Source organism: Scyliorhinus canicula, chromosome 20 (genome assembly GCF_902713615.1).
Source record: "Scyliorhinus canicula chromosome 20, sScyCan1.1, whole genome shotgun sequence".
In the NCBI taxonomy this organism is placed as follows: Eukaryota; Metazoa; Chordata; class Chondrichthyes; order Carcharhiniformes; family Scyliorhinidae; genus Scyliorhinus; species Scyliorhinus canicula.
Genome location: NC_052165.1, coordinates 58,029,397 through 58,044,103, shown reverse-complemented (window position 1 = coordinate 58,044,103; position 14,707 = coordinate 58,029,397). Strand labels below are relative to the sequence as shown.

Genomic DNA, 14,707 nt, shown 5'->3' with positions numbered 1-14,707 from the left:
TTGGGACTGCCTATAAAAGTTGGTTGCATTCTAAGCACCATCAATTTATTGAGACTTTGATAATATGTTACAAAAGAATTCACAGTAAAATAAGCAAAAACACAACCCATATCTGTGCAATGGGGTTTGATCACTTAAAAGAAATACAGTCTACTATGGACTGTATGGCACCTTCAAGTAGCAACTTTAAGAGCAGTTGCATGCTCTCAGAAGCATCAAGACCTTGCACTCCAGTCTACAAGTTGATGCTTATTAGTCAAGCTACCTGGGAGTTAAACAACATTAAAAAAAAAAGCTCAACCAAAAATTATTTATAGGGGCGAGTAGGTTCCTGGGTATTATTTTTAGATTTAGAACAAGCTGGATGCAGGATTCAGTCGAAATTCTATGTGTTGGCTAAAAGGATTTTAAAACCCTTGATATTTGAAAGACTCAACAAATATCCAGTTGGATTTCTAGGATTAGCTGAGCTGAACAGAAAGAGAGAGTTCCCATTACAATAATGTAGGGTTAAAGAGCATTAGAACCAGAAGAGATCTGTGAAACCCGCGGTTAAGATGCTTGTGATACCGGTGTTAAATCTACAATCATGGTACAATTGGAGGAACTTCGAAGGCCCAAAAATTTCCACCTTCATACTAATCTTTCAAACAGCACTCAGACTAAATGATTAATCTTCCAATTGGTTAATCTTCCAATATTTAATACATGTCTGACAGAGTTTTGTTTTCGGTGCAATTCAAATGAGTGTAGGAAGAAATTCGAGTTAAGAAGCTGATGGATCTCGGTGTCTGTTCGGAACCCTGGATATCCGTTATCCCTTCTCAGTTCCCAAATAACAAAGGTTAAGTCTGTGCTTTTTGGCAAAGTTAACTGGAACTTTATTAGTCAGCTGTAGTGCCCACTGGTAACTTTATTTTCAATTCCGACTAGCCCTTTAGCAAGCTTGTCAGATTGAATGTTTTTAGCGAATACAGTGGTTGAGTTTTAAAATACAGATCGTGGTAATTTCTTCAAATACACAGCATAAAATGACTAAGTGACTTAAACAAAGGAAAGGTGGTGATTTAGCAAAAGCAGCAAGGAAATAGGCTTTAGAAAAAGATAGATTGATTGCGGAATGAGTTTTTCCATCCCGGGTAAGTTATTCTTATAGAGGTTATCTTAAGGTCTCCCCTTCTTTTCACCTCCGATTGGCTTTAACTAATTTAGAATTCACTCAATTCGGCCAAACTGTCGATCAATTTTCAAGAAATATATGGATTTGAATATCTTGGTTCCACTTTCCCATACCATTGCTTGCCAATGTAATTAGAAAAACACAGTTTTTGTTCAGAAATTATCAGTCCTAGACTGGCTGTTACTATAGAGACGGAACTACCAGTTCTTTATTGTATAACAATGGGGCCTTTTAGCTAGTTGATGTCACTGTTCTTACAATCTTAAGCAAGTCTCAAACAACTTGCAAAATGTTCCCAGCTATTCGGCTCCCTTACTCTCATGGTTAATATGATTATAGTCAATTATTCTTAATGAGTTCTCATTTAAACCTCATATCAGACAAGAATAGTCAATTTTTATCAGAAGCTCAGTTTAGAGTCCAAACAACTGTGTTCACTGTACATTTAATATCATAACATAACTATTTAAGATAGGGTGCAAGTTATTAGTATTCATGTTCCTTGATTTTTGTGTAGGTTTTCTGATTTCTAAAAAAGAATTACTGTTCTCTATTGAGATCATAACACAAGGCTACCATGATCTGGGAACTGCACCATTCGGCCGGATGAACATGCAGGAGGATTGCACCGAGGACGGACAGGGACAAAGTATATCTTTCAGTATAATTCAACTTCCATGTCACCAAGCTAGCCTACTCAGCTGATTGAGTCAACAGATGAGTTGATGCTGACTGCCATTATAGCAGAAGTGGTGCCTGTAAATTTAGGGGTATCATCTGGACTTGCTGGAGGTGGCAATGAATCACCCAAGTCCAGCAATTCCTGCCACTCCATTTCCTTGAATGTTAACAGTGGTTCAGTTGGTAGCCCTCTTGTCCGAGCTAGAAGGCTGTGGGTTCAAGTCCCACAACAGAGACCTGGGAGGACAAAAATCAGGCTGACTCTCCAATGCAATACGGAGCAAATTCTGCACTGCCGAATGTGCCACCTTATAGATACCACAAATTGGCACCACAGGAGTGAATTTTAAGGTGATGGATTGGTGTGCCAATCAAGATGATACATGATCCTGGGTGGTGTCTTGAGTGTTGTTGGAGCTGTACTCATTCAGGCAGATACTCCCTGAGAATTGCCAACATCTGACTTGGTCTTGTGATCACCACATTTATGTGGAAGTCCACTTTATTTTCAGGTCAACAGCGCTCCCTACAATGGTGAGGAATTCAGTGATGGTAATGCTGCTGAATGTCACAGGGTGATGGCTAGGTTCTTTCTCGACATTGTTTGACAGATGCATGGAATAAATGTTATTTACTACTTATCAGCCCAAGCCCGAATGCTGCCCAGGCTCAGATTGCTTCATTTTGAGTTGCGAATGGAGCTGAACACTAACTATCAGTGAACATCCCCACTCCTGACCTTATGATGGAAGGAAGACCATTGATGAATGAAACTGAAGATGGTTGGGCCTAGGACTTTGCTTCGAGGAATTCCTGTAGCAATGCCTTGAAATTATGAAACGTTCTATACAAATGTAATTTGTTCTTAAGTTGACAGTTAGAATGGGTATTTCGGGAATTGCAACAATTTGCATTTAGACAAGTGTATTTAATAGAGTATAACATCACAAGAGCATTTTCAAAAAATGTGACATCAAGTCAAATAAACAGATATTTGGACAAGGTGATTCAAAGGCCTCGTTCCGACACCCTTGGCAGCACAGAAGCTAGCACTGTTGCTTCACAGCACCAGGGACCTGGGTTCAATTCCCAGCTTGGGTCACTGTCTGTGTGGAGTCTGCACGTTCTCAACTTGTCTGCGTGGGCTTCCTCCGGGTGCTCCGGTTTCCTCCCAAAAGTCCTGAAAGACGTGCATTTTAGGTGATTTGGACATTTTGAATTGTCCAAGTGTACCCGAACAGGGACCGGAGTGTGGTGACGAGGGGATTTCCACAGTAACTTCATTGTAGTGTTAATGTAAGCCTACTTATGACACTAATAAAGATTATTTAATACATATTATATTAAAATTCAGGGGTGACAGGACCGCTGAATCACATCCACAAATTTAATTTTCAAGTCCATATGATGCTTCTTCAGAGTACAAGAGAAGTAGAAATGTGATAGATTTTATACTGTTTGGAGAGGGGTGGAGTGGATAGAGCAAAAAAGGTCAGGGATAGGTGGGAGCTCAGGACAGATTTGACAAAGATGTCATGGCCGCAAGATAAAAAGTGTGTTAAAAATATTGTTAAAAACTAAGGACGGTTCTGATAGAGGCATAAAGGTCAGATAGCAAAACGTGTTTATCGCAGGACAAGAGCGAGCGCTTTCTGAAACCCAAGAACAAACTACAGAGTGATCCTGTGGGGGAGGGGGAGTTGGGGAAATCTTTTTTAAAATGATCAAAATGGAGGACAGAGGTCTGAATTTGTTGAACTCAATGTTAAGTCCAGGCAGCTGTAAAGTGCCTAATCGGAAGAGGAGGTGCTGTTCCTCCAATTTGCATTGAGCTTCACTGGAACATTGCAGCAGACCAAGATTTGAGATGAGAGCCTAAGAGCAAGGTGGTGAATTCAAGTAGCAAGTGACAAGAAGGTTGGGGTGCTTGCATCAATATTACAGAAAGGCAAAACTATTGCATTCGCTTCAAAATCCTTAATGCAATGCAGTCCAATTACTCTAACTTTGAATGAGAAGCACTAACTTGGTGTTTGGAATTATGTGTTTTCACATCTGTAGCCACCGGAGTTGGCCATTCCCCGAATACAAAATGGAGGAACGCAAAGCATACAGGTTAAAATGGACACGTGCGCTAGCTGGGGGTTTCCAAAAGTGACCTCGCCTGGAACCTGCTTTTGCCAGTGCGTCGGCTTTTACGAGACACCCCGTTGTGTTAGTTAATCTGCCCCACACAGCAGAACATTTCCACCCTCCCCCTCACAGACCAGTTCCTCATTGGACTCGAACTCGACTCCACCCACTGACTCCAGACCACGCCCCGGAACGCCCACAAGCTGCCACAGCAGAGACAGTGACTGTGAGACTGAGGACAGCCACAGCACTCCACCCTACAGCCCCCACTTCAGCGACTTCGACCCCGACTCCAGTGACCCCATGGAGATCACCTACATTAAAAATCCAGACCCACACCCAAACCCACCACCCAACACTGACGACCCCGACAATGCTCCTTCAATTTTAGACCCCACGATTTGGCACAGGGACAATTCTTGGAGACTTGTCCACAACGATGAGAGTGACCCCCGGTCACACAATGCGAAAATTGCATGCCTGATCCATACAAGGGTATGGGATCCGGGAGAAGAGGATGACTTGATGTCTGACTCCCGACACGGCAACCCCTTTGCGACCCTGTTCGCAGAGAATGATGAGAAGTGAGGTGTCCAGATGATGTAAGAAGAGGAACCACTTGAGAGAAGCGCTGTCCTTTCTGATGGAACCTGCACGGATGTTTGTTTGTTTGTATGTTAAATGTTTGATCTGGAGATTGGCCACTTACTTTTCAGCTGAAAAGCTTGTGACCACCTCACATGCACGTTAGTTTATCCGCAGATATTTCTGAGAACTTGACTCAGCTGAAACGTCTGGAGCCCAGCAAAACGTTTCACGAGGAGCATCTTGGCTCCTCCCCTTTTTTAAAAATAAGCCCCTCTATTCTGGGAATAGAGGCTGCAAATTCAACGATGACTACATTCTTGTCCGTTCATTTCAGGTCGCTCAGGCAGTGGAGAAACGGCATTGAGGACCCGCCCTGTCTGAGGACCACCCCTTTGGTCAGCTAACCTCTGGTACAGCACAGCACGCCCTACCCGGGGATCCCATTCAACTCTTACCCGTCGCGGCCCATACGCAACTCATTCGACCTTTCTTTTCTAAATCTTGGTTTCATTTTGTTTAAGGTAGCCCTTCGGCCGCCACTCCATATGCTATTTACATCCAGGAACATTTTGGGATGGTAAATTGCAACACTCTGCGAGACGGCTCGCACTGGTTTAATAGATAAGTATATGTCTGGTCCTAAATCCGCTTTTTGAAAAAAAAAATTAGGGAGTCACATGGAGGTGACCATCATAAAGGGAAAATTGGAACAAGAGGACAGACATACTTAAAGTCAAGATATTAAGCTGAACACTAACAGATAATATGCTTGATCCCCTTAGCTTTCAGACGTTCAGGGAAGGAACCGAAGCAACAGCACAGCAAGATCCCAGAAGAGAAGTGAGAGAGAAGATGAAGAGCACTCCGATTGCTATGTTTTTAGCTATTGTGGCATCTGTGTGGTTGCACGTGGACGCGGATCCCCTTTCCCACAGTCCAACGTTTGCTAACTTCTCCCAAACCCAGACCACCCCCAGCCCAGTCAATGGTAACAGTCCCCCAACCTGGTCTACCAAATTTCTGACATGGTACTCCTTGTCATATGTAATAGAATCACTCTTGGTGATTGCAGTCCTATGTATCATAGTCCAGACCCTCAGGATGAGGAAATGGAGAAGGATTTAATTTTGATACGATCTGTAAATAAAGATTATTGCGGATGTATTATAATGTTCTGCGCTCGACTGCCAAGTCAGAAAGTGAAATGTAAAGATGCTGTTGTATAAATAAGGGTTTAGAATGTTGTAGAACGTTTTAAATGTGAGATGAGAGTAGTTTATTAAAATAGTTAGAGGTTCCCGATTCGAATTGGTAATGCATGTCCCCTTTGACATAGCGCCAATCAGAAATTGTTAGTTAAATTTTTTTTGCCATAGTTGAGGAAAGGATAGAAGCAATGGAACTCGCTGAGGTCAGGGGACCCAAAGACACCGTACTTAGATGATCTTTCATGATTTCTCATGAGGATCACAAGGAGGGAGTGTAGCCACCGGAGTTGGCCATTCCCTGAATACAAAATGGAGGAACGCAAAGCATACAGGTTAAAATGGACAATGTTTGCAGCACCAGCAGGCTGCACCTAGCAAATGTGGATTCTGCCTGCTAAGAAAGCAGACAGCCCGAAATGAACATTCCGCATACTAATGGGGCAATCTCCGGGATAGTTAGCATATTAATGGAACGATTCCAGAGACAATGGACACAAATGGGGAAGTTACTGCAACATTGTAGAAAATACCAGACACCCCGGCACAAGCGGGGTTCGAAAACAAAGAACCTGAAAGCCCGTCCAGTAGCCAAGGAACAGCCTCAGTATTGGGGGGATTCAAACATATCGATTGGGAAGAGACCCAATCGATTCCGAGCAGGTAAGGGGGTCCGCCCAAAGGGGCGCGGATCCCTGGGACCTATAAAAGACAGGTCCCACACATAGTTCGTTCTTCTTGTCCAGCCCTCCTCTCTCCTTGACCAGCCCTCCTCTGTGGACCAGCACCTCGACCGGCTTTTGCTAAGAAGACCTTGAACGAGAGAGAGGAGAGGTTTGGGGACAGCAGCCGCCAGCAAGTAAGTGCCTCACAACGATTGCTACCAGAGATAGACACTCCTGACCCCTTTTAACCTATACCAACCTGAAGTCTGCAGACCAGTGCAGAGCACGAGGCCTTGTTCCCTGATCCGGCAGTTCCTTCGAGATAAGTATTAGTTTATTTAGCGGTAGGAATAGTTTAATCCTTTTAGCGTGTGCATGGGTAGTTTTATAATTGTATTATAATAAACTCAGTTGTTTGAACTTACTAATTGGTGTATGGTTTTATTGCTTTGAACTTCATCTTGAAACTTGTGGCCGTATCTTAACGATACCTGGCGACTCCAGAGCTAAGTAAAGAAACAGAGCCAAATTGAGTGTTAAGCACACTCACCCAGAACGAGCAACACATCTATAATAATAGAATCTTTATTGTCACAAGTAGGCTCATATTAACACTGCAATGAAGTTACTGTGAAAAAGCCCCTAGCAGCCACATTCCAGGGCCTGTTCAGGTACACAGAGGGAAATTCAGAATGTCCAAATTATCTAACGGCACGTCTTTTGAGACTGGTGGGAGGAAACTAGAGCACCTGGAGGAAACCCATGCAGACACGGGGAGAACGTGCAGACTCCACACAGACAGTGATCCAAGCCAGGAATGGAACCTGGGACTCTGGAGCGGTGAAGCAACAGTGCTACCATGCTGCCCATATACATACCCACCTACATATTCAACAACAGATTTGTGGGAGAAAATGACCACAAGCTGCTAGAGATGCTGCTAGTGCATTGCTCTAGGTAGCAACGTCTACAAGTACAGATAGATATACAGCTCCAACTGCAAGGTTCAATATAATCCTGGTAACTTAATGATACCCTCAGCAGGCTCCCAAATCCAGAAAAGATTGTGCATGTGGCCATAGAACTTGGAAGATGTTTTACACATTAACCTGGTGAATTTTGCACAACGTCAGCTACTGCAGGAGGAGACAACAAAATACTCTATGCTGCAATTTCTCTGGAAAACAGTTATAAAAGGATGCCAAACTCCATTCAGGGTGTTCCTAAGCCCATGAGACAGCTTTAGGCTTATCGGGAAGAGCAAAAAGTATCTTAGTCACCTTCAAAGACAGGACGGTCAACATACCAGAATCATTGTGATGTGACATACTTCAACAACTTCAATTAATTGTAGAGAGACAATCTATTGGCCGGCATTAACCATGTCATTGAAGTTACAGTTAAGAAAGGTGAGGCATGTTAAGAAAATATGCCAAAATCTTCTATCTTAAGACTGGTTCTCAATTATTTTATCCACCAGACAGCGATACAAATTATTTTTCTGCTTTATCGTCTAATGAGTTCTGGAAATATTTGCCTGGGGCCTTTCCTCAGCACGGGAACATGCCTCAATTGTTCCTGAACCTTTAATGACAGCCCATTGTTCCATTACAATTTTCTCTGTTTATATTTGATTCTAATTTATCTGGGCCATATCAGCTCTTGCCCCATTAAAAATGACCCTCTAATTAATTATTTTTACTGATTGGTCCATGTCCTTTTTCATAGCCAACATAAGCCATATACTACTATAATTACTATCCACTATAAGTCCCCCATTGACACCCGTCCCACCTCATTCCCCAGAACCAGCAATGTTGCTTTTCTTGTTGGACTGGAAACATACTGATAGAAAATTCTCACGAAAACACTTGAAAAACCTTTGCCTCTCTCTGCGCTCTACCCATTAATTATCGAAATATAAACTACCTATTGTCTCAGGCATCTCCCAAATTGCATGAATACAATTGTTTTAAATCAGTAATGGTCAACACAGGCTAGTGAGTGGGCTGCATGAGTGGCTCTCTTTCATCTTAGTGGGCTGCAAGATTGAAACCGGTCTTGTTCACTAACCATGACACCAATAGCAAGATTAAGTACATTTAATACACGCCAAATATTTCATAAAAGGCCAACAACACCTATGCCACACCTGACGGAAACAGCGATTTGGGCCTAGATCGATCCATCCTCAGATCTAGAGTGCAGTTTAAATTACCCCTCCCCAAACTTAGCTGATGCGAGTCCAAATCAGGGATGGAGGCCAGCATCAACGTATCACCACAATTTGACACATAAACGTTGACCAGGACCACTGAGGTGCCCGCCAAGGATCCACTAACAATCACATGCCTACAATTAGGATCCGGCAAAATCTTTGCAGATGAAAATGTAACTGTTTTATTGATCAAAATTGTTACCTCCTGGGTCCTACCATCGAAGCTCGAGTGAAATACCGGACTCACCCACTCCATCCGTAACCTAGTATGGTCACTTATCTGCAAATTAGTCTCCTGCAGAAACACGACAACAGCACTCAAACTTTTCAGGTGGGCAAAAACCCTACACCTGACTGGGCTGTTCACCCCCTTTATATTCCAGGTCACCATCCGAATTGGGGGTTCCCCCACACTGCACTCCCGGAGTCAGCCATTTCCACCAAGAGGAGCCATCCAACTACTGCTTAGAGTGTAAAAGCACCAGGGCCACCAAAGATTGCACTCCCTCCCCATCCCCAAAACAAAACCACACTCAGAAGGTACACACATATAACAATGAGGCAAACAAAAACCTCTAAACCCTACTCTACTAATCCTAACCCCATACCAAACAAAAACACTAAGCTCATTATACAAATCTAAACTAAACAATGAGCTGCAGCTACACTGCAGTTCATTGGGACAGGGCTTCTGGCGGAGTGTACGGTGCGCTCGATCCAGCTCGGGAGGAGTCGCGAATCCACCTGCCTCACCACCTTCCCAAACAGCTTTGAAAATAATTCTGTGGGAATTGGGCCTTCCAAGGCCTCCAGCAACCCCACAATTCTGATATTCTGCCTCCAAATCTTCCAGTTTGGCCTTCAGTGTTTCATTTACCCTGCCCTATGCAACATCTCAGCTGTCAGAGAGGCAATCTGGTCTCTATGCCTCAGGAAAGCTACCTCAATTCCCTTTGTCCCAACGCCATGTGTTTTTTAAATAATATATCTTTTTATTCAAACTAGGGCACAGATAAAACTACCAGTCCAAAACTATCAGTCCAAAACATAACAATCACCATACTTTGCCATTTTCTCCCCTTAACACTATTACCCCCTCCCTCCCCTTACCCGCTGGCAAAGGACAGATCCTAAAACACAAACAGTCTCCATCACACCCAGAACCATCCCCGATGAGCACTGAAGGGCAAACTTAATGTTTCTTGTGGATAGCACAATCGCTTCACAGCTCCAGGGTCCCAGGTTCGATTCCGGCTTGGGTCACTGTCTGTGCGGAGTCTGCACATCCTCCCCGTGTGTGCGTGGGTTTCCTCCGGGTGCTCCGGTTTCCTCCCACAGTCCAAAGATGTGCAGGTTATGTGGCTTGGCCATGATAAATTGCCCTTAGTGTCCAAAATTGCCCTTAGTGTTGGGTGGGGCTACTGGGTTATGGGGATAGGGTGGAGATATTAACCTTGGGTAGGGTGCTCTTTCCAGGAGCCGGTGCAGACTCGATGGGCCGAATGGCCTCCTTCTGCACTGTAAATTCTATTTAAATTCTATGAATTCTGCAACATCCCACAACCCTCGATAGTCTTGCCAGCTCCACAGACGTCCACTCCTTAAAATTTGCCACTGGACGATCAGCATGGTGAAAGCCACTACATCCGACATCCACCTCCCCTCCAACAACTCCCGACGTTCTGATACTCCCAAGTATCGGCACCAGAGGGCCGGGTGACATCTTCACCCCCATACTGTGGGCAGCATGGTGGTTAGCATAAATGCTTCACAGCTCCAGGGTCCCAGGTTCGATTCCCGGCTGGGTCACTGTCTGTGAGGAGTCTGCACGTCCTCCCCGTGTGTGCGTGGGTTTCCTCTGGGTGCTCCGGTTTCCTCCCACAGTCCAAAGATGTGCGGGTTAGGTGGATTGGTGCTAAATTGCCCGTAGTGTCCTAATAAAGTAAGGTTAAGGGGGGGTTATTGGGTTACGGGTATAGTGTGGTTACGTGGGTTTGAGTAGGGTGATCATAGCTCGGCACAACATCGAGGGCCGAAGGGTCTGTTCTGTGCTGTACTGTTCTATGTCTATATCCGCATAATTTTCGATAATGTTTTAAATATCAAGCCCCAGAACCCCACCAATTGTGGACATGGTTTGCCGACCCCCCTCCAATTCTTTCACACCTATCTATTAACTCTGCAAAGAACCTACTCATCCATGCCCCTGCCATATGGGCCCTATGCACTACATCGAGTTGCAGCGCCATGCACTTTTACCAACTTGTGGACCAACTTGCTGGTTTTCTCCATTGCCAACCGAATAGAAACCCAGGCCACTTCTCAAATTCAGCCACTAATATGCCGGTAAGTATCTTGGCCATTAGTGGAGTGTAAGGTGTCACAGCAGCATCAGCCTCCACCATATTCTCCAACGAAGGGCAGCATGGCGGCACAGTGGTTAGCACTGTTGCCTCACAGCTCCTGGGTTCCGGGATCAATTCCTGTCCCGGGTGACTGTCTGTAAGGAGTGCACTTTCTATGTCTGTGTGGGTTTCCTGCGGATGCTCCGGTTTCTCCCCCCCACAGTCCAAAGATGTGCAGGTTAGCTGGAGTGGCTCTGCTAAATTGCCCCTTAGTATCCAAAAGGTTAGGTGGGGTTACGGGGATGAGGTGGGGCATGGGCTTAAGTAGGATGCTGTTTCCAGGGGCCGGTGCAGACTCGATGGGCTGAATGACCTCCTTCTGCACTATAAATTCTAAGATTCTCTGTAGAGCTTCGAAGAGCTTCCGATTCCATCAATAAATTTATTTCTTCAACTGTCTTTGCCCTGGTCCTTCTGGGCTTTTCCATTATGTGGGCACCTTATACCAGTGATCAGGTGGTATTTTAAGCAAAGGTACACCCAGAAACTGGGCAAAAGGGACTAAAAATGCAGTATCCTGACAGGACCCACCTAGTGTGGGTCTACCCTCTACATGCTGCCACCAGAAGAACGCTGAATATTTCATAATGAGTTATAGAAAATGTTTAATCATTCATATATTAATAGAACAGTCATCAACATGAAATGGTAAAAGCAAAATACTTTGAACGCGGAGGGAGCACATGGCTCTCACAGTCAATGTTGTGTGCAATCAACACCTCACTTCACTTGCTCTTTCTTTATATGTGTATCATTTCTGACATGCTGGTAGGAAAGAAACTATACTGATGGAAATCAGCAGAATGTGGCAATCCTGCACATGGGCAACAATCAACAAAATATCTTGTGGGCCAAACGCAGAACCCAGATGGGCCCACATGTGGTCCACCACTGCTTTAATCACAATTTGAGGATATTAAACCGACTTCCAAATTCTTCCTGTAGCACATGCTCAGAGTAAAATGTATATACTTATACAATCCTATTATTTAAACAAAAACTATATTGAGAAACAAACACAAAAACACAATTTAGAAAGATAAACTACTAACTAACCCAATGGAAATTACTACACTTCAAAGAACAAAGAACAAAGAAAATGACAGCACAGGAACAGGCCCTTCGGCCCTCCAAGCCTGCGTCGATCCAGATCCTCTATCTAAAACTGTCGCCTATTTTCTAAGGATCTGTATCCCTCTGCTCCCTGCCTATTCACATATCTGTCTAGATACATCTTAAATGTCGCTATCGTGCCCGCATCTACCTCCTCCGCCGGCAATGCGTTCCAGGCACCCACCACCCTCTGCATAAAGAACTTCCAGTGCATATCTCCCTTAAACTTTCCCCCTCTCACCTTGAACTCGTGACCCTTAGTAATCGAGCCCCCCACTCTGGGAAAAAGCTTCTTGCTATCCACCCCGTCTGTACCTCATGATTTTGTAGACCTCAATGAGGTCCCCCCTCAACCCCCGTCTTTCTGATGAAAATAATCCTAATCTACTCAACCTCTCTTCATAGCTAGCGCCCTCCATACCAGGCAACATCTTGGTGAACCTCCTCTGCACCTTCTCCAAAGCATCAACATCCTTCTGGTAATGTGGCGACCAGAACTGTACACAGTATTCCAAATGTGGCCGAACCAAAGTCTTATACAACTGTAACATGACCTGCCAACTCTTGTACTCAATACCCCTTCCGATGAAGGAAAGCATGCCGTATGCCTTCTGGACTACTCTATCGACCTGCATTGCCACCTTCAGGGTACAATGGACCTGAACTCCCAGATCTCTCTGTACATCAATTTTCCTCAGGGTTTTTTAATTTACCGTATAGTTCACTCTTGAATTGGATCTTCCAAAATGCATCACCTCGCATTTGCTCAGATTGAACTCCATCTGCCATTTCTCCGCCCAACTCTTCAATCTATCTATATTCTGCTGTTTTCTCTGACAGTCCCCTTCACTTTCTGCTACTGCACCAATCTTAGTGTCAATGCAAACTTGCTAATCAGACCACCTATACCTTTCTCCAGAACATTTTTGTATATCACAAACAACAGTGGTCCCAGCACGGATCCCTGTCACCACTGGTCACAGTTCTCCATTTTGAGAAACTCCACTTCAACTACTACTCTGTCTCCTGTTGCCCAGCCAGTTCTTTATCTATCTAGCTAGTACACCCTGGACCCCATGAGACTTCACTTTCTCCATTAGCCTACCATGGGGAACCTTATCAAATGCCTTACTGAAGTCCATGTATGACATCTACAGCCCTTCCCTCATCAATCAACATTGTCACTTCCTCAAAGAATTCTATTAAGTTGGCAAGACATGACCTTCTATGCACAAAACCATGATGCCTATCACTGATAAGCCCATTTTCTTCCAAATGGGAAGAGATCCTATCCCTCGGTATCTTCTCCAACAGCTTCCCTACCACTGACGTCAGGCTCACCGGTCGATAATTACCTGGATTATCCCTGCTACCCTTCTTAAACAAGGGGACAACATTAGCAATTCTCCAGTCCTCCAGTACCTCACCCGTGTTCAAGGATGCTGCAAAGGTATCTGTTAAGGCCCGAGCTATTTCCTCTCTCACTTCCCTCAGTAACCTGGGATAGATCCCATCCGGACCTGGGGACTTGTCCACCTTAATGCCTTTTAGAATACCCAACACATCCTCCCTCCTTATGCCAACTTGACCTAGAGTAATCAAACATCTATCCCTAACCTCAACATCCGTCATGCCCCTCTCCTCGGTGAATACCGAAGGAAAGTACTTGTTAAGAATCTCACCCATTTTCTCTCACTCCACGCATAACTTTCCTCCTTTGTCCTCGAGTAGACCAACCCTTTCTCTAGTTACCCTCTTGCTCCTTATATATGAATAAAAGGCTTTGGGATTTTCCTTAACCCTGTTTGATAAAGATATTTCATGACCCCTTTTAGCCCTCTTGATTCCTTGTTTCAGATTGGTCCTACATTCCCGATATTCTTCCAAAGCTTCGTCCGTCTTCAGTCTGCTAGACCTTATGTATGCTTCCTTTTTCCTCTTAGCTAGTCTCACAATTTCACCTGTCATCCATGGTTCCCTAATCTTGCCATTTCTATCCCTCATTTTCACAGGGGCATGTCTGTCCTGCACTCTAATCAACCTCTCGATAAAAGCCTCCCACATATCAAATGTGGATTTACCTTCAAACAGCTGCTCCCAATCCACATTCCCCAGCTCCTGCCGAATTTTGGTATAGTTGGCCTTCCCCTATTTAGCGCTCTTCTTTTAGGACCACTCTCGTCTTTGTCCATGAGTATTCTGAAACTTACGGAATTGTGATCACTATTCCCAAAGTAATCACCAACTGAAACTTCAACCACCTGGCCGGGCTCATTCCCCAACACCAGGTCCAGTATGGCCCCTTCCCAAGTTGGACTATTTACATACTGCTCTAGAAAAACTCCTGGATGCTCCTTACAAATTCTGTTCCATCTAGACCTCTGACACTAAGTGAATCCCGGTCAATGTTGGGAAAATTAAAATCTCCTATCACCACCACCCTGTTGCTCCTACATCTTTCCATAATCTGCTCTTACATTTGTACCTCTATCTCATGCTCGCTGTTGGGAGGTCTGTAG

General features: G+C 44.4%; 1 protein-coding gene across 1 annotated transcript in view; it reads right to left on the bottom strand.

Annotated features, from left to right (window-relative positions):
- Positions 1-14,707, bottom strand: part of pparab (peroxisome proliferator-activated receptor alpha b) — a 107,862-nt gene that overhangs the window by 69,726 nt on the left and 23,429 nt on the right.